The sequence below is a fragment of the Drosophila melanogaster genome, chromosome 3R (genome assembly GCF_000001215.4).
Source record: "Drosophila melanogaster chromosome 3R".
NCBI classification, from domain to species: Eukaryota; Metazoa; Arthropoda; class Insecta; order Diptera; family Drosophilidae; genus Drosophila; species Drosophila melanogaster.
Genome location: NT_033777.3, coordinates 13,788,305 through 13,807,626, shown reverse-complemented (window position 1 = coordinate 13,807,626; position 19,322 = coordinate 13,788,305). Strand labels below are relative to the sequence as shown.

The 19,322-nt window shown below is 43.5% G+C and overlaps 2 non-coding genes across 2 annotated transcripts; one reads left to right on the top strand and one right to left on the bottom strand.

The window, feature by feature from the left end:
- Nucleotides 1-9,356: 9,356 nt before the first annotated feature.
- Nucleotides 9,357-9,429, top strand: tRNA:Phe-GAA-1-7 (transfer RNA:Phenylalanine-GAA 1-7). Its single transcript has one exon. It is a non-coding gene; the product is annotated as a tRNA-Phe (tRNA).
- Nucleotides 9,430-9,601: 172 nt separating this feature from the next.
- tRNA:Phe-GAA-1-6 (transfer RNA:Phenylalanine-GAA 1-6) lies at nt 9,602-9,674 on the bottom strand. Its single transcript has one exon. It is a non-coding gene; the product is annotated as a tRNA-Phe (tRNA).
- Between the last annotated feature and the right edge of the window lie 9,648 nt (nt 9,675-19,322).

The following is a 19,322-nucleotide window of genomic DNA, read 5'->3' as shown; positions in this document are numbered from 1 at the left end:
GGAGGAAGAGGGGATGTAGAAGGAGGGGGGGGGGGGGGGATCGGAGCTGGGGGATTCCGGAGGAGGCTGTTGCTTGGAAGTAAAAATAACCTCAGCTAAGTTCACTGGGGCGAGGTTGAATGAACTCGCAGAGAAATGTGATTTCCCCTGGCCGATTCACCGGATCCCCGGTGGATCTCGCCGCCATCTGCAACTTGTTTGCCAGTCCGGATATATCAATAAGTGGCCTTTTGGCTACGGCTTGAGCCGCGATTGCAGTCTCAATTTCCCTCAATTAAAACTTGTATTTTGCGAGCAATTCGCGGCAGCGGCTGCAGACGACAGATACAATTAACTTATCGCGAAAAAGTTTCCGGAAACTGACTGACTGCCCACACAATCGGTACTGGGTAATCTGGGGGAGCTCTCGAAAGGGGCTTTCCGCAGGGGAAAATCGCGAGTTTCGAGTGGCCGCCGCTCCGGGAAAGCAAATGCAATAATACACTCGTATCACAGACGTTCGCGGCTCGCGTTTAATATGTTTGTTGACATCCAATTAGAGCGATTTCCTTCCTCATTAACAATCGCAGCAAGTGCGGATGGGCTTTGGCGGAGGTACGACTATTACATACCCTTCTAACTTTGAAATTTTGAAATCAACGAAATGAAAATATTATAAATGGAAAAAAACCAACCACTACATACGATAATATTAAATTGTTACACAAAGTTATTTGACAAACAAAGTGTTTGCTATTGAAAACATATTTCCAAAAAGCAACTCAAATAAGAATTGCACTTAAGCTGCAATCTCTGTCAGTATCTTTACTGGATAGGTAATCCTACAAATTCCTTTGAATTTGTTTTAGATGTATATGATTTCAATTATTGTGGCTTTAATATCTATGCAATCATAATCCCTATATACCCGTTTTACCCTACCGAAAACTTATGGAAACGGAGAGTGCTGTGAGCTGGAACGCAGACGTTGATGTTTTGAAATTTAACTCAAGCGTCAAAAAATTATGGCAAACATGAACGAGATGTACGCAGTGCACACACACTAGTGCCCCGCCGCGTATGAGTGTGAGTATGAGTACGAGTACGAATATGAGTACGAGTATGAGTATGAGTATGAGTGTGAGTACGAGTACGTGCACGACAAACAATTAGAGCTGCGGTGGACATTGCGGCAATGCATTTTCCTAGACATCACGGGCACATCATGCCACCTCACGGGCGAGTATCTGCCAGATACTTAGATATATGCACATATACACTATTGCCCAGATACCCATACCCCTAACAACTCACGCACACTGAGCCGCAATTAGAGCTGCTGGCAGCTCTGCACGCTTAAAGTACAATAAACCCAGATATAGCAGCACTCAACACAATGATAGTCGTCGAGTCGTGGGGTTTTTGAACTTGCTCCTCTCCACGATACCAATACCACCTATATACCACCTCGATTCGCAATCCCCTCGAGTCCCAATGCCCTGCAGTTCCCCTTGTGACTGACTTACTATTCTCTCGATTCTAGTTGGTATCTGGCTGGGTTTTATGACGTCGGCGCCGCTTTATGGCAAACATTTAGCGGAACGTTTAGCAGCCAAATGGCTTTATTATTGATGCCGGCGAGCCAACGAAACGAAAGTGAAAGCCTGTGCATTTGGCTCAAACGATTTGGGCCACTGGTCGGAATTCCATTGCAAGGGAACAAGCGCGGGAGATGGCTTTAATTGAGTGCATTTCTTGTATACTTTGTATTTGATAGGGAATTATCCACTAATTTGTCCTGATTAATATACATTATATACATATATATCATTCTTCAACATTTTGTTCACGTTTTACGTTATTTTTAAAAGCTTGTGAGCTGGCCAACCTATAACCTGTTATCCTGGTCAACTTAGAAGGACCTACACATTCTAGTGCCATATTCCTTTTGGCCACATCAGAAGGCGCCCAGCAGGACAATGAGTGTCTGTGGAAACGCTGCTCCTGCGACGTCCAGGCAAACACGCAAGTCGGTTACATAGGAGGACATTTGGGCTTAGGGCCCGGTGGTGTAATCCAGAGGCCCGTCCATGTACGGAGCACATAATGCCATTTACACACAGGGAAGGCGGGCTGTCTCCATTACATGGCATGAATAACAAATCTAAACATATGTACTACACCATAAATATGTGTACCCCAGCCAAATACACAAAGCAAAAAGCGAGAAAAAATCCAAAGTGGGGCCTGTACGGTGCGCACACACTCAGACAGACACGGGCCAAAACAATGTGGAACAGCAGGGGCGAATGTGTCGACATGGGGTGGCTCGACCCCTCTTTTGGATTCTCGCTGCCGGCGACGATGATGATGATGATGATAGCTGCTACCCTCTGAACCCCTCAACCCCTGCGCCCCCTGAACCCCGGAACCACCCGAACCCCTGTGCCCCTTAAGCCACCGAACAGACCACACCCCTGGCGAAACTCCACTGCGACACTTGCGCTCACATCCTGCGAACCTATTCACATTTCATATACTTACATCAGTGCACTGGTGTTGGTAGCGACCCCTTGTCGCGGTGCAAGTGTGCGGATCGCAGGGGGATGGTTGCAGGGGCGTGGGTGGGGGTCTCGCAAAGTATTGCATTTAAATACATTAAATTGTGTAAATAATATGCTACACATGTTGCCGGTTGCCAGTTGCCAGTTGCCAGTTCATTAAATACATGCCACAGATATACATGCCTAGGCACATGTATCTGCCAGATACGCCCGCACTCACACACAGATACGTCGCAGGACATGGATACAGTTACAGTTACAGGATTGGCTATAAGCCACATGCAACATGCCATGTGTTTTTGTGTGTGCTTAACTGACCAGCAATTTATTTATGGCATTTTATCAATTTTATTTTCCCTCCTCTTTGGTTTCGCATTTTTGTTATTTTTTTCCCCCCCATCGCTCTTGGCCTTTCGAATTTGCCCCGTATTGACCCAATTGACATCAGCCAGCTCGGACTTGCTGCTCCCCTGATGGCGTATCCTTTAAATGCAACTTGTGCGCCACTCGTCCGCCGGGCGTTTTGGCCCTGCCAGCCACTTGAAGCCCGCTTTGATCCTCTTAAACCAATTAAGGCCGACAGCGCCGACTTGAGCATGCTCAACGGTACGACATCAAAGCGTCTCCCGAGTGAGTCCATAATCTTCAAAGCTCCAGAAATTCATTTCTAACAGGCTGGCAGCCGCCAGGAGCAGGACACCGGAATGCTGTTCACCCGGCTTAGCAGAAGGTGGCCACCGCCGGTGTTTTTCTGTGTGTATGACTTGGATTTTTCGTTTATTTTTTCCCTTTGTTGAATATTATTTACCCTAAGCGCTTTGGCGACCTGAATGATCACTGCAAGAAAATAAGTTAATATAATATATAATAATAATAATAATAATAATTAATATTATTTTTATTTTAATATTTCTTGCTTATTTACAAACTAGCTTAGTGATAATTGTAGATTTAAGCAATGATTTATGACTAGCTTTAATTTCAGTTGCTTTAATCTTATGAATAAAATATGTATTTGCATAGTAAGATTAAATTAATATTATTTTTATTTTAATAATTCTTGCTTATTTACAAACTAGCTTAGTGATAATGGTAGATTTAAGCAATTATTTATGACTAGCTTTAATTTCAGTTGCTTTAATCTTATGAATAAAATATGTATTTGTATAGTAAGACCATTTTAAAGGTGTATAGTCTTACTAATTTCTGCTGGTGCAGCACGTATGTACATCCCTGTCCCATTGCCACTCGGATGTTTGAGATTTGTGGGTGGCGGGTGGTTGGTTTAGCTATGTGAGTGGTGGTGGTGGGTCACGGGTGGTTTTTAGTCGGTGTTATGTGTCATGCGCATAGCTGGCGTACCCCAACATCTAACTGTGCTAATGCATACCAACGCCTGCTGCAAATCCTCGGCGCCGGATAGCTTCTAATAATGAAATTCTCGCTTAGAATTTTCTAACGCGAACGCAACCCTAGGCAATGTGCCAGTCCGAAAGTTATTAGAATTTTCACCTTTCCCAATGGCTTTTTCTTTTCACGGCGGTTTTTTTTTGTCGTGTGACACCTGCGGGTGGAGACAGAATGTGGAAATGCGCGGCTACGTTTCCTGGTTGCCTGTTGGGGCCAGGTAAATTATGCAATCTTTGGCAACGACAACGGCGACAGGTGCGCGACAGGAGCTAATCGACTCCTGCGGCCGGAGTTGGCGCTCATAATAATGGATTTTTTCGTATATTCCAACAAGGCGAACAGCAATTGGGGTGGAATTCCGGCTAAATCCCCTTGTCGTTAGATAAAACTACACTCACACACATGTGTGCAGTGGGTTTGGGGGTGGCGATTACTGTTATAACTAAAACTACGAAACTATAGTGTTTCAAAACTAACAGTATTACCATACCAGGTTATCAGGCCAACAGGATTTCCCAGGAGGACGAGCAACTATCTCAGTTGGCTATCACTACTGGAAAATAGTTGGGAAAACCCTCTCTCTTCGGCCAGCTCTCACATGTGTGTGGAAAGCGAAAGTGTCCTGCGCTCTTGGCATTTGAAAACTACACATGTGAGGCGTCTAAGCAGAGCTAAGAAGCTGCCCAAACCATCGGCGAAACAAAAAATATCTAAGCAGCCCCACCCACAATGATGAGTATTGTGTTTTTTCTCGATGCCTCCATATGTATGTATATCTATAGCATACAATCGAGCGTGTAAACTACCCCAAAAGCAGAAAAAGCTAAGGGTCGCAAATCGCCAGTCACAGTAAGTGAAAGTAACCCTCGCTGCCGTTGAGAGTCGGGCGCTGAGAATATGCCAATAGGTGGACAGCATGCCACACGTATCCACATTTCCCGGTGGCACCCGGGCGCAAGTCGAAAGAATTTTTGGAGCCGGCGGAGGAATACCGTCATTAGGCCAGCAGATGCCACCGAAAGGTGGCAGCAACGCATTCCGATCCGATGACGCTCACCGAAAAATGTGGCTCAAAGGGTTGCCGAAAAAATTCGAAATATTTCGTTGGCACTCACAGACATTGCTTATTTACTATGTTATTTATGTTATTTTTGTTGCCACATTTGGAGCCCATGGCCAAGGCCCCATGGCAACATTGGCCAGGGCGACAGTTAGGACGCCTGAATGCCAGGGCATCAGGATGCGCAGGCCGGTAATGGAATGTGCCAGCTGGGGCGGAAGTGAGCTTAGGAATTCACTTCCGGTTTCGTAGCCCTGATCGCCTGGTAAATGAAAATGCATCAGTTCCGCATGTGTGGCATGTTTGGCATATTTTGCCCTTCTGGCATCGAGAATCCCCGATATCCGTCTGTATATCGCGCATTCCATTCGGCGGGCGTGGCCGACCGGGCTATTGATCCGTTGCATGTGCGGCACAAGGCGTCCAGGAATTGGCGAACAGGCGAAATCCCTCAGGAAACTTCTCCCGAAAAGATGGCGGAGTGCAAAGTTGCGCATACGCCGCGTGAGCCAAGGTTTAAATGCCAGCAAAAAGTTTCAAAATGGCGCCGCATCTTAAAGTGCCAACTTGTGGCTTTATACCACCAGGTGCCCAGCTGTTCGCAACAGGCAGTCCATAAAAATCGAGTGAGTGTGTGTATATTATATGAATATACCTTAGAGTGAAGTGGCTTACCAATAAACTTGAGTCCATAAAGAGGGGCACTTAAACCCTCTAAAGTAGGCAATATATTCATGCAAAAATCGTACTGGGGGGCGAAATGAGTCCTATCTGGCCCCACCTTTGTACCCATGTGTGTGAGTGCTGTGGCGCTTTGAGTGGCTTTAAAAAAATATTTTCGAGCTGAAAAGAGCAGGCTTGCAGGCCGAAAGACATGTGTTTTCAGATAAAAAATCTGTGCGGTTCCCCACGATGGTAAAAAAAAAGGAACATAATCAAATGGAGAAGCCGCACGAAATACAAAAGAGCCAGAGCCTGTCGTTGACTTTTATGGGCATTTAGCACGTCATTAAAACGTCAAGTCATCAATCTTCTGGCCCATTCGAACAGGCTCGCAGACTGGCCAAGAACTCCGATTCGATCCGTGAAAGCCGGAAGGCAATTTTCGGTAACAAAAAGGCGCGAGCGTGGGCGGCCATTAGAAAATTTCCATTTTCGTCACACGTTGTCAGGCCAACAGGAGGAACCAGAGGCCCCAGACGCCCCAGTCGCGCGAGGAACACTCGAGCCAAAGTCACCGCATTCCAATCCTCAGCTAGAAATTCTTACCGCCTGTTCGACAGATATTTCTCATAGAAATGTTAGAAAAAGAAAATGCCGCCGAGAGCGTGCTTAGAGGCGGCATTAGATGGTCTCTCGCTCTGGGGTAATAAATCTGGCATTTAAATGCGAAAACAGTCAACTTGTCGGCGTCGATTTGGACCAAGTAACCAGGAGTTACTACAGGTGGATCTAATTCCTGCCAGGACATGCGCAGTTCACACAAATATGTTGGGCTTTGAGCTCGAGTACAAGTTATGAGTGCCAGTAGTAGAGCCGGGAAATCTCTCGCTGGCATTTTATTATTTTTTTTTTTTTTTTTTTTACCACTTCGCCCACTCCCACTAACGCCCCCGACTTACTGGCCAACTTTGGTTGCCTATTACCCTTACGATAATGATAAGAAATTTTTATGTCCCTGGCACGTGAGGGAGCGTCTGCATATATTATCAATGCACACGCCGCGTGGCAAACTTGGCGCCTAAATTAACGTTTGCGTGGGCGTCGCATTCCGATGGAGAAAAAGAAATATTGTAGATTCTGGTAGCGGGCAAGCAGCATCGTCTAGTAGGTGGATAAATTCCACAGGATAAATTCCCCACCGAAGGACACACCATATGCGCAGACGTCGAGAGAGTGGAGAGAAAGTGCTGGCAATGTCGAGTGGGGCAGGATTCTCGCTGCGCATTGAGACACAGTGGATTGGAGACAAAAAAAAATATTTAATATTTTATTACATAAAGAAAGCTGGTATAAAGAGAATTTTCAAATAAATGATCTTGTTTAGGGTTAATATTGTGTTAATATTGTTAATATTCAAAGTCATTTAATTGCAAGAACGTATTTCGTTCTTGCCCCACTGTAGCTGCCACCCCCCTTTTTTTTTGTCGATGTGTAGGTGAGTACTTTGTAACGAAAAATCAGATTGCTACATAGTGTAAACGAGCGTCACGGGGGTTGTTGCCATTCAAGGCCCCTCATACCGCGAGATTGCCGAGATTGCTGGGGCCTCTGTAAGTGGACGTACAATGTTGCTGGGCTACCGATGGCTGCAAGCCTAGTACCTTTTACAGGAATTTGTACTACAAATCTACCAAAAATTTACATGTCACCCCTTACGGCAACTTAGTCGCTGTGCTTAGCGGGCAACCCTTACAGACATCAGACAACGCATGTAATGTGTGTGCGGGTACGCGGGGAGCTCCACTCCGCAGCTCGCAAGACGCCTTCCACGCTCCCCAATCGCTGCGGCCCTGATACAAGTTTGCATATTTCTAAATTCTAAGCGCATCTGCTCGAGGCTCTCGGCCTCGGAATAGGACTAAGTCAGCCCGTCCCCGGTTGTCTAAACGAAAACGAGAGTGGAGTGGCCCTGCAGACGCACCCTCAATGGAACTGGCTTAGCATACGCGGCAAAAATGAGGACCAAAACATCATCATACGCTGCTGTTTTATCTGAGTGTGCACTGAGAGAAATATTCTATATAGCAGATGAAATATATGAAGTAAAAGTTGATTAAGTTTTTTTAATTATTTATATTTGATTTTATTATATTTGATTTTAAAATCTATTTTCAACGAATTATTATACCAATAGCAGTTTATATTTTAAAAATGTATGTAACAGATCTAGTTTTAATTAAGTGAATACCATGTCCAATGCCATTTCTCTCAGTGAGCGAGGGCAACAAAGACAGAGCGAATGATTTCCTTGATAGGCAGCCGCATAAAAAAAACCTGAGCCTACGCCATAGACAATCGGCACCCCGACCACAGAATCTCCAGGATCTTTTCACTTTTTTTTTGGCTCTCTTGTTCTCGGTTTGAGGTTTTTTTCGCGGCTGCCACACTTCCTGGCTGCTGCAATTTTAGGGTGCCTCTTGCCATCTTTCACTTTCAATAAAAAAAAAATAACAATGAAATTGTAGAAAAAACCCGAGCCTCTCAGTTTTTTCTTATGGTTTTCCTTTTTTATTGTATGCAAAAGACACCGAGGGCGCCATGTGGTGCGTGCCAGTTGCCATGGAGCATTTGGTTTTTTATGCCAAACGGATATGCGATATTCTGGGGCGTAGTCCGGGGCAATCTCTTTCACTCCACCCGATTCCCTTTCAGTGCGAGTCAATGTCTTTTGTGGTAATGGTCTAGCACGCGTCCTCCACTTGGCAGCTGTTGTTGGACACCGCCGGATTGAGATTGGATTCAATACCAGATCCGGCCGAGATCCTTTGCATGTTAGTTTGTGGCTTGCAGCTGCCTGGATGAATCTATCATCACGCCCCCACGGCTGCTCCCGGGTTTTAAGTCGCTTGTCCACTTGAAGGTGTTCCTACCTGGCGATCACCTTTTCTATATTCTAATTGTTGTCAACGGCGCATTCGTCACACTTTTGCTTTATTTCGTACGGGAATGGCCCGTATCCGTCAACTGGACAATGGTCCTCAGTTGTCTGTGTTTTCTGGCCAAGGCCCAATGTGTCAATGGCTGCGTTAATAATGCGATTTGCATTTTGCATTTTCCCTTTTCACTTTTCCCCGACCTTGTGCCGCTCATCCTGCTGTTTGATTGAGTCGTCGTGCAGCTAAATCTGCACCTTTCATCCTGACCATCCTGACCATCATGCCATCTATTGTCCCACTGGGCAGGTCAGCACATTGGTTGCGCCGGCTTAGTTTAATTTTGCGAACATCGCTTGATTGACAGCCACATGCCACTGGACATGAATGACCCTACGAGGTCCACATATACAAGGCCAAATCCCGCATTTAAAGGGCACTTAAATGGATTTCAATGGTCTTAGGGGACATTTGGAAAATGGGCTCTTAGTCATATTTAAATATTTATCGTGTATGAATCGTATAATCATATACACTTTAGTATTTTAAATATGTATAATGGCTCATAAATATTTAAGACATTAGGATCAATCTAATATTGGTATTACAGACGTTAATATCATGCGGCGTCGGTTTGTTTGTTTTGTCGTCTCCCCATTAGAAGTGCTCCTCAGCGACCAGTGGGGAAAAAGAGACAGAGCATAGCCTGCCGGACTACACGACACTTGAGGCCCCCATCCTCATGGAGCCGAAATAGCTCAGTTGGGAGAGCGTTAGACTGAAGATCTAAAGGTCCCCGGTTCAATCCCGGGTTTCGGCAACTATAAACTTTTTTATTTTTTTTTATGTATGTTTTCAAAGAAAAAAGTTGTTTTTTTGAAAAATAATATTAAAAATTTAAATGCTTCTTGTTCTTGAGCTGCATTCAAAATATTTAATAGTCGAGGTAAATTCTTAAAAGTAAAAAAGAATTCACGAGCAAAAATGTGAATTGCCGAAACCCGGGATTGAACCGGGGACCTTTAGATCTTCAGTCTAACGCTCTCCCAACTGAGCTATTTCGGCGACGTGTGGAGTGCGTCGCTAAAAGTCATTTAGTTGCCGCCGCTACGTTCTGTCCCTTTTTCCTGGCTCGTGTTGCTGTTGCTACTGCATTTTGTTGCTGATGTTTGCTGTCGCATTTCTGCTGCTGTTGCTGGGGGGCTTATCTAATCGCGGGCACATTAAAATAGAACCTTTTGCCCGGGGTCTGCCGTGCAGAACTCCCGTAAAATGGGGCTTGCTCCGGGGGCAAAGAGCTTCAGCGCCTGCGCCCAAAGGCATCCAAGTCGAATGCATTTCAAATGCAAAAGGCCGGTTGTTGGAGTTAGCTGAAAGTTTCCCGTGAGTACACAAAAATTATAAGTTCCCCCGCAATTTCAGCAGATATCAGCAGATACACTTATTTAAATTCAATAAGTCTTCAATAGGACTGCATGCTTATTATAATCATAAATCAGATTATTTTACATAAATATCAATACTAGCTTATTAGGAAATTATCTGTTACTGTTATTAATAAATTTAATTCAAAATCGAGCAAATGGTACTATTCTTCCATGAATCTGTTAACTATGTCCGTATTTCTCGCAGTGCCTGTGCTGCTGCTGCTCCTTCGTCTGCGGCCAAATCATGTTGGTTCCGCCACGATGGCACATGGCGTCTAATGAACTATTGTGGGCGGGGGAGGCGTGGCACCTGGACGGTGCTCGTTGGAAGGAGTGGGGGTGTTTGCATGGTGTCCCACACTCGCACACACACACACACACTCACACAGTCACAACTTTGCTGGCTGGGCAACAAATCAGCCAGCGGAGAAAACCAGAAATGAAGCTGGGCTCCAAGCACCAAGTTGTCGTTGTAAAAATGTTTGCCTGCACGCTTTCCAATGGTTGCTTGGATATCTTGTGCTTGTTGTTGTTGTTGTTTTTTTTTGTTGTCGTTGTTGTAGCTAGATATTATTGTTGTTGCTGTAGCTGGTCGTGCTTTGCGGTCGTTGCCCCGCCGTGACGTCACCGGTTCAATGGCAAAATGTGACCCAGATTGTCTGAGCTGCACAACTAAGCTATATGGCATGGCTTTGGCAGTGTGTGTGCGCTTTTGTTTGCCGTCTGTGCCTTGTGTGTGTGTGTATGTGTGTGCTCGTGCTGTTGGCCACATTTCACCTGGCTCTTTAGAACCAAGAGAGATGGCCAGAAGAGAGAGGCCCTCTCTTAGGCAATTTGTAAGTTGGAGCTTCGCGGAAGCCCCTGCCCTTGGCTGTAACCTCTTGTGGGTTTCGTTTTTATTTAGTTTTTGGTTGTGGGTTTTATTTTCTTGGCCACGGCAACAGCAGCTTTAGCTTTCTATGCCCCAGGTTAAGTGTTACCCTTCCCGATTGCGATGCCAAACCCGCTTTCCCTGGCTCTTTCGTCGAAATGGGGACACACGATTCTCAGCACCAGCGGCTCCTCCTTCTGCCAAGTTTTCAGTGAGTCGTCGGCTCGATTGCCTTTGTTGCCGTGTCTCCGTAATTATCGCTCGCCTGGCCAAGTCCCAAACCTCAAGTCGAACTTAAATTGAAGTCGAGAGCACTCGGAGAAAGTTAGTTAGTTATTTTGAAATACAAATATTTCTGACCATGGTTCTGCAGCTAAATCATCAATTCTGAAAATCATCAATTCTATTTATTATTACAATATATATGAAGCGATCATCCCCCCTAATACCCCAATTAAAAAACTTTGTTGACATTCTATCTCTATCTTTGGATTTCTTATATGTCCGTTAAGAACCATATACTGTTCTTATTTCTTTCAGTGCAGTCGGACCAAGCCAAGAGTCCCAGGCCGAGGCAGTGTTGCGTGTAATTTGTTATTTTATTTTATTGTTATTATTACCGCATGCGACGTGCACTTTATTTTCATTACCAGTTGGGATTCTTTTCATGCATATGTAACTTCGTGTATGGGAGAGCATCTAATGTCATGCATCGGAATTGGAAAATGCTTTCATAGTTGCAGCAGTTGCTGTTGCTTTTGTTGCTGCGGCTTTTGTTGCACGTGTGAATGTTGCATTTGTGTCCAACTGGGCGGAGTCCCCAGTCTTTGTGGAGCTGGCCCAGCACCTACTACCAGGCTAATTGGAAATGCATAAATGGTAATTGATGGCTATAAATAAAATGATGATATACCCAATTTGTTTTAAGCGCGCGATCACCGTTGATATGGATTCTGAACCATGTTAGATAATCGATTGGCTGGAACGATGTACGAATGGGAATAGGTGAGTCCCCCAAAGAGTGATTATTGGCGTCTGGAAATAAGTTTTTTTGCATCATTGTATTCAAAGTTTCCAGGAAGCTAACCTATTTCCTGGGCTTAATTTATTAGCTTAATTGCGAAATAATTTATTTGCTTTTATAAGCTAAGCTAACCTAAGTTGTATGTTGTAATCACTTACTCCAGTTGAAAATAAATATTCAGATTGCATAAAAATAGTGGATTTTCTTCAAATGTTTACTACACCAATGATTTTATCATATACATCAATAGGTGCTAATTCACCATATTACTGACTCTTTATTAGTAATAATAAACTGTTCCGCTAGATATTCTTAGAACGTAACCTATTCCCTAGAGCTATGACCTTTTCCGCTGGTGAATCACTGTGACATTTATGAATTTATCATTTAAACCTCGACCCATCAACTCAGTTATTTTTCGCTTCCCCTTTTCCAAAGCGCCTCAAATCGGCGGCAATCTGTACAAATTTGTGCAATTCATTAAAACGCTTTTGATTTGATATTGGCTGTGAGCAATTAATTGCGCTTTTAACGATGCTCGGTCCCTGTCTCGCCCACTCAGAGCTCTCCATCTCGTTCGCACATTTGTAAGCCGACTTTGATACTGCAGCTCTCTATATAAATCCATGATTTTCATGGGTAAAATGAGATATAGACTAGTGAGAGCGAGCGAGAGAGAGAGAGAGAGAAAGAGGGAAGAGAGCGATGCCGGTTGGGGGCCAATTCGAGTTTGCAGGCCTCGCACGAAATTAACAATATTTATATAAACAAGTTATAAACAATGTTTGTCTAAACAGTGACAAACACACCAACACAAACAGCCGCAAACCAGTTGATCTCTCAATATCATCCTCTCTCTCTCTCTCTCTCTCTCTCTCTCTCTTATTAACATGACCCATCTCTTTCGCACGTTACATGAACGACGGATGCATGAGCTGCATACACTTCCGCATTTCTGAGGCCAGTTGCCAATGCACTCTCTTTTCTTGTTGCCGTCTCTTTTGAACGACCTGCAGCTATCTCTTTCTTTTCTCATTTTCACGCTCTTGCAAGCAGATTATCACTTCGAGGCTCTCTTACAGCCCAGTAATTCGTGTGTCAGCTGATTTTGTTTTGCTTGAACTTTTGCCGGTTTCAAGCCGCGATCTAAGCACCCATCTCTTTCTGGCCGCATATCGTGCACTCTTTCACCCCAGCTCAGTTGTTCGTGCTTGTTTGTTTTGGAGCAGCAAGCAAACTCCTTCATACATTAGCATGTCCGATGAGACTGATGTTGGTGGCGACCCTGCCCAATGTCAATCATTTCTTTTGGCCCTGTCGAGGGAAGCGGGCCAAAAGGGCGGAACGTGTTTCCCCCGTTCAGCGCCCATCACCGCCGAAAATTCATTACAACGAGCTTAAAGGCTTGTGTGTTGCCTTGTAATCTTCCGTGGCAACCAAACCTCACCAAATTACACTAAAAAAAAACATTATATTAGTCAATACAATTATGTACGTTTTAATGATTTCATTACATAAATTATATGTATAATTATGAAAATTAAAGTCAGATCTTCAAAAACTTAAGCTTAATAAATTGTAGGACAGGTAGCAGGAAAACCTTTCTGACGGAGACTCATAATTGATACAGGATCTTGAAGTAGTTTCGAAACTATTTTTCTCTGTGTAAAAGTTTGGCTGCCCAAAACGCACTCACACGTACTCGTTTGGGTGTGGGACTAGCGAGCTTGGCTTAACTTGGTTACACCGCCGATGGGATGGGATGGGATGGATGGCCTGGTCATTTCGGTCTTTTGGGCCCGACTTACACACTTTGTATGCTGCATATGTGTGCCACTCGCACTCACACACGGGCGGATATTTGGTTTTTTGGGAGGTGAATGGCCGCAACTGTCGTTGCCACTTTGGTAGCACCGTGGCGCATTAAAGGTAGCAGCGGTGGCGGCGGCGGACCAAAAACCAAAAGCCAAAGCCACAACCTCGTCATCATCATCATCGTCATCATCATGGAAACCATGGTCGATCCCCGGGCTTTTGGCACACAAAGAAAAATTTGGGGGGTGATGGGGTGCATGAGTATAGTCACACGGAAAGAAATGGGGCGATATTTATGTACAAATATTCATCATAAAATATAAAGTAACAACTTTGAGAGTTATTAGCTTATACTAAAGAAACAAAATAGCTATTTGATAGAAATGCATATATTTATAGCTTTTGTTGTAGATTACACAGAGCATGATTATTTTATTTTGTGTATGTACATACACATATATTGTAGTTGGAGGGCAGGTCAGTCGGAGCAATGTTTAATTTGCTTTGCATTTTGTTTGGCCAAACTCCAGCAGAGTCGATGGCTCAGTCCCAAAAACCTGGGAGTCTTACAACCTGACTGACTGACTGACTGAGCAACTGACGGACTGAATGACGTCTCTGCTGCTTCTGGCTCTTATTTCGGCTCTTGGCCCGAACGTAACTCACGCATTTTTATGGCCACACAAATGTCCAAACCGATGTTTTAGCCTTTTCGCTGGCTCTTCGTTTTGTTTAATTTGGTTAGTGCGCTTTCTTCCCACACTCCGATTCGCACTGATCCTCTCCAGCAAAGGCGGTCGGTCATAAGTTCTATTCCCATCTAAGCAGCTTTTGCTCTTTAAGTGGAACAAAATTCGAACTTTTGAAGGGGGCGTGCCGAAAGTGATGGATGGGGAGTTCAGTGGCAATGGGGCAGCCACCGATGTTAGTAGATCAACAAATTTGGAGCAAATCAGTCCTAAATTAAATATTTCTAAAATATATTTCATATCTATAAAAATGTGTAATATTAATAATAAATAATTATGTTTAATATTCCCCTTTTGTGTCTTCCTCCTAATTTATATTTATGTTAGAAGTTAACAAATTATATCGAATAAACTGGTTTTGCAGTGCATTGTAAACGATCCGCCTCTCTATCACTGCTCTATTTTACCCTATTTCTCCAGCTGGTCAGCGAGTAAAACTAATTTTGTTTTAATTTCTCCTTTCAACACATGTTCGTGTGTAATTTTTAGCCCGCCACGAGGTATTTGACCCTTTGGCTCACAGCTGATTTATGGGAATTTATACGTATTCGTATACCTATCCCTGTCTATGGTCTGCTGCTGCTTTTGGCTTTGAATCTGATTCGGATTCTGATTCTGCTTCTGATTCTGATTCTGATTCTCTACTTCTAATTCTGATTCTGATTCCGATTCTGATTCTTTTTCTATTTCAGCACGGAGTTGAATGGACGTTTTGCGTGAAAGTTTGTGTGCCGTGTGTGATACTGTCTTGATTTTGTTTGTTGCCTTGCTTCTGGGATGGCCAAGTGGCCAAATAGCCAAGTGGCAGAAGCCAAACTCTGTGTGTGAGGTTGGAGCGCAGCTATAGAAAGAAAGCTAATTCATGACATGCTGACCATATTAATTTATCTTCTTTCTGCAAAAGCTCGTGCATGATTTGGCCATTACCACCAGTGGAGTTGCCCCTTTCTTTCCCTCTTAACACTCCATCGGCTACAGTCGGACTTCTATAACTGAAACCATTTTATAATGGTTTAGAATTAGAATTATTGTAGTTTTACCTTTGATTATAATTAATCCTTAATTGGTTAGAAAAGGCTGTAATGCCAGATTTTATTAATTTAATTAAATATATTCAAAAAAAAAAAAAACGTCCAAGTTTTTGACGTAGGACTGTATTTTTAATGGAAGCGCTTAAATATAAGATATTATCTATTTTAATTTGGTGTGTAGGTAATGAAGATATACCAGTAGTACTTACCTTTGCTGGATTACGGATTTATCCTGTAAATTATACATATATCTAGTCTAATCTTCATCAGCATAGATAGGTATGGGTTAGTTTACTTAGACTGTATCTACGAAAGTCTTTTGCCATATGGTGGTCATGTCTCTGAGGCCCTCCTTCCAATTCTGTGGTACAATGAACTCCGGTGCGTGAAATGTTTGAAGCTCTTCGTTCTTTTTCGGTAACGAGATCATTGACACTTTAACGCGGAATGCATTAAGTTTGTTACCATGGCGAACGATCGCGGGCCGTGATTTCTTTCTTTTATTGGCATGATCGTGCACTCCTAATGATAAAGAAGTTCGTAGAAAGATAGCTACAAAGACCCGGTCGGTGAAAGAAAGTTGATGGATGGTTGGCCATAAAAGCGTTAGGATGATGGATCTGTTGGCATCCATATGAGCTTAGAAATATTAGAGAGATCGCTAGTATTTGATTTGCTAACTCTTAATATCCTACTAGTTATTAGTAAATGTATGCATTCTGGCTAAAGAATGCAATGAATTGAGGCTTTACAACATTACAATATGATTAAGTTAATGGTTAAGGTTAAAGCAAAATATTAAAAAATTTTCTATGTAAACGATGCAAATCAGACGAAATTCTAATACACCATGTGTGTTTAACATTTCAATACTCAGCCGAGCTGGATTTGAATAATTCACCCATTCGCATGGGGTTTCAAGAATTCAGCATGAATATTCGGAGACAATGCAAATGATTGGAAAGTGGTAAACAAAGTCGAGCGCCAATGGGGTTCAGTGACATCTTATCAGGAAAGCTGAACTATGGTTGGAGTAACAGAGTAACAGATAAGGCCATATCATGACAAAAGGGAATTGTTTGGCATTGAGGTCCAGTGCAGAAAATTCTTGGCTCTCGAGCACGCCATAATTACTCCATTATAATGGAGCGGCAACAACTGAGCAGATCTGAAGAGGACTGAACTGAGCTGATTGAGCTGCAGGCAGCAGATAATGATTATGGTTTCAATTACCCGGAGATGGAGCTAACGAACGCCCCACAACAAAAGAGTAAACAAACATATGTATATGTTTTTTTTTTCCAATTTTTTTCCTTCCTCCTTCTTTTTGGACTTTTTAGTGGTGTAAAATATGCGGAAATGCATTTCTATGGACTGACTTACACACAAGTCAAACACCACAAGTCATGCCAGAGCCAGCCGGCGAAACTTGCATGTGAACGTATGTAGCTCTTCGAATCGCTCTGTCTCGTTTTGGCTGATGCTGCCCTCCCTGTCGCACAGTTGGCCCGAAGATGACGATATTAATGCGGCTGGCGGATGGTAATGATGATCATGATAATCATGTGAAAACCAAGCCAAACCAAGCCGAGCCAAGCAAAGCCAAACCAAAGCCAAAGCCAAAGCTGAAGCTGAAGCCTGAGCCCAAGAAAAGAGCCTCCCATGGATGGACCTGTTTGGGGCATAATAAGAACACCAAGCAATGCAGCTGCCTGGAGCTGCAGCAGCAGCAGCCTCATCTTGGCCAATGCAACCAAGATGGCAACAAATACGGCCAGCAGCTTCGGCAGCAGCAGCAGCCACAGCAGCATCAGGATGCAACTGAGCAGGGGGTTGGGACTGCAGCAGGAGGAAAGGGGGCTAGGGGGCTGTTGACGATCAACCTATAGCCCAAGTAAATTACGACTGCAAGTCAACCAGTCAAGTCAGTCAAGACGACGAGAGACGAGAGTCATCTCTGGATCGCTGTGGCTGGATGTTGGTGTGTGAGAAAAAAGTTAAGAAAGAAAGCAAGTTGCTGGCCGGGCTTTTTCTTTTGTTGTATTTACAAGCGGCCAAAGGTTCGTTGACCGTACAAATAGTGACCCACTAACATCCGCGAGTACGTTCACCCTAGTGACGTATTGTTGCCTCCATGGAGCCGAAGATCCAACCAACCGATGATGGGCCCGAGCCGAACTTGGCTCAAACCTTTTGGGCCCGGCCAAGCAGCCGAGTGAGCCAGTTTGAAGCGAACCTCCGAAATCGGTTGGGGCTTAAGAGCAGCATTGTGGGCCTTAAGAGCACGTTCTTCTTCTTTCGCTCGCTCTCTGTTGGCCAAAATGCGGAAATGCTGCTGCAACAACGCTAACGCTGTATGACTGTTCAGATTCCCGAGCCACATCTTCTTTGGCCTGCTAATCCCATCGGCGCGGACATCTTCATCAGGCTAGATTAAAAGCAAATTGGCTGACCAGCTTCGCTCTCGCTTGGCCAAAAGTGATTTCGGCCCTGACCATAAAAATATTTGCTGCTGCAATCAATTATGATCTGGCTGGAAGTGTGTGAGACTGGTTCAAATGCATCTGTGTGAAAAGCACTGGGAGAAATGAGAGGAGAGATTTTTTATCTTAACTAAGACCCTCTTCAGGAAAATATTAAGATTGTAGATATTAACATATATAGGTTTGTTTGCATTTCGAAATTGTTTTTTCAGTCTAAAAATGATTTTCGTATGAATTACCTTCTTACAACATTACTGATTTGCTAAGCTTTCAACATTAATTATGTTGCATTTATAAATCTTTGCTGATCATACATATACGTTTGCTATAATTTGTTTAGCCATTAATTTAAGTGAATAATTAAAGTTGTATTTACCGTTGTGTAAACCCAATTCAAATCCACTCTCATGAAATTTAAAATTTTGTATAAAATCTCTCTTCAAGAGTATTATTTTTCTAATCTATATTACCCATCTTCATATAGATAGGGTATCTAGTATCTTGTAGTGTTTAAACTCGCTTATCGGCCCGACCACACCTTTCGCTCAAATTGCGGGTCTTGTGACCTTTGGCAGCCTTGACAATTGTTGCCGCCTTTGCCCCTGCCCCTTCCCTTGGTGTTTGCCTCAAGTTCAAGCCTGCCGGCAAACCTGAAATTGCCACATGCGGTGAAAGTAAAAATTCATAATTTTACCCCCTCCTCGGCAAACTCAGTTGTTAACATTTTACCCAAAGAGGCCATAAAAATGGCAAGCCAACTGCGAGGAGGCAAGCTAGCAACGCCAGTGCAACACCGAGCCAAGCGGCGTTGGTGGCAAACAGCGAATGCAACACCAATACCAAATGCATTGGCATGCAGTTTTCCAAGCCCCTTTTTACCACTTCATTAGCCGACGAGCGGGTCGAATTGTCGGTTTTCAGTCTTTTGGGTTTGGGTTTTTAGTTTTCAGTTTTCAATTTTTGGCTGTGGTTTTTGGGCCTTTCCTTTACTTTCATTCGCTCGGCTAGGAGTTTTCCGAATAATTTTGCCATCAAGGTGTGGGCCAGCCATACATTTTCCTCGCCAAGGCTGAGGCCGCGTTGATCATGAACATGACACAATATTATGGATTATGAGCCGACTTCTCTGCACACAGAGAAATATTCTAAACTCATTCAACACTTTGGCCATAAATGCTTAGGTAAGGATTTTGGAAATTATATAAGTGCAAGCTAAATATCATATTATAGGGTGGTAATTTATTTTGTCATTATTGAAATCTCTTTTAAAAAGATATATTATAATATATATATATAATATATTATATAAGCAT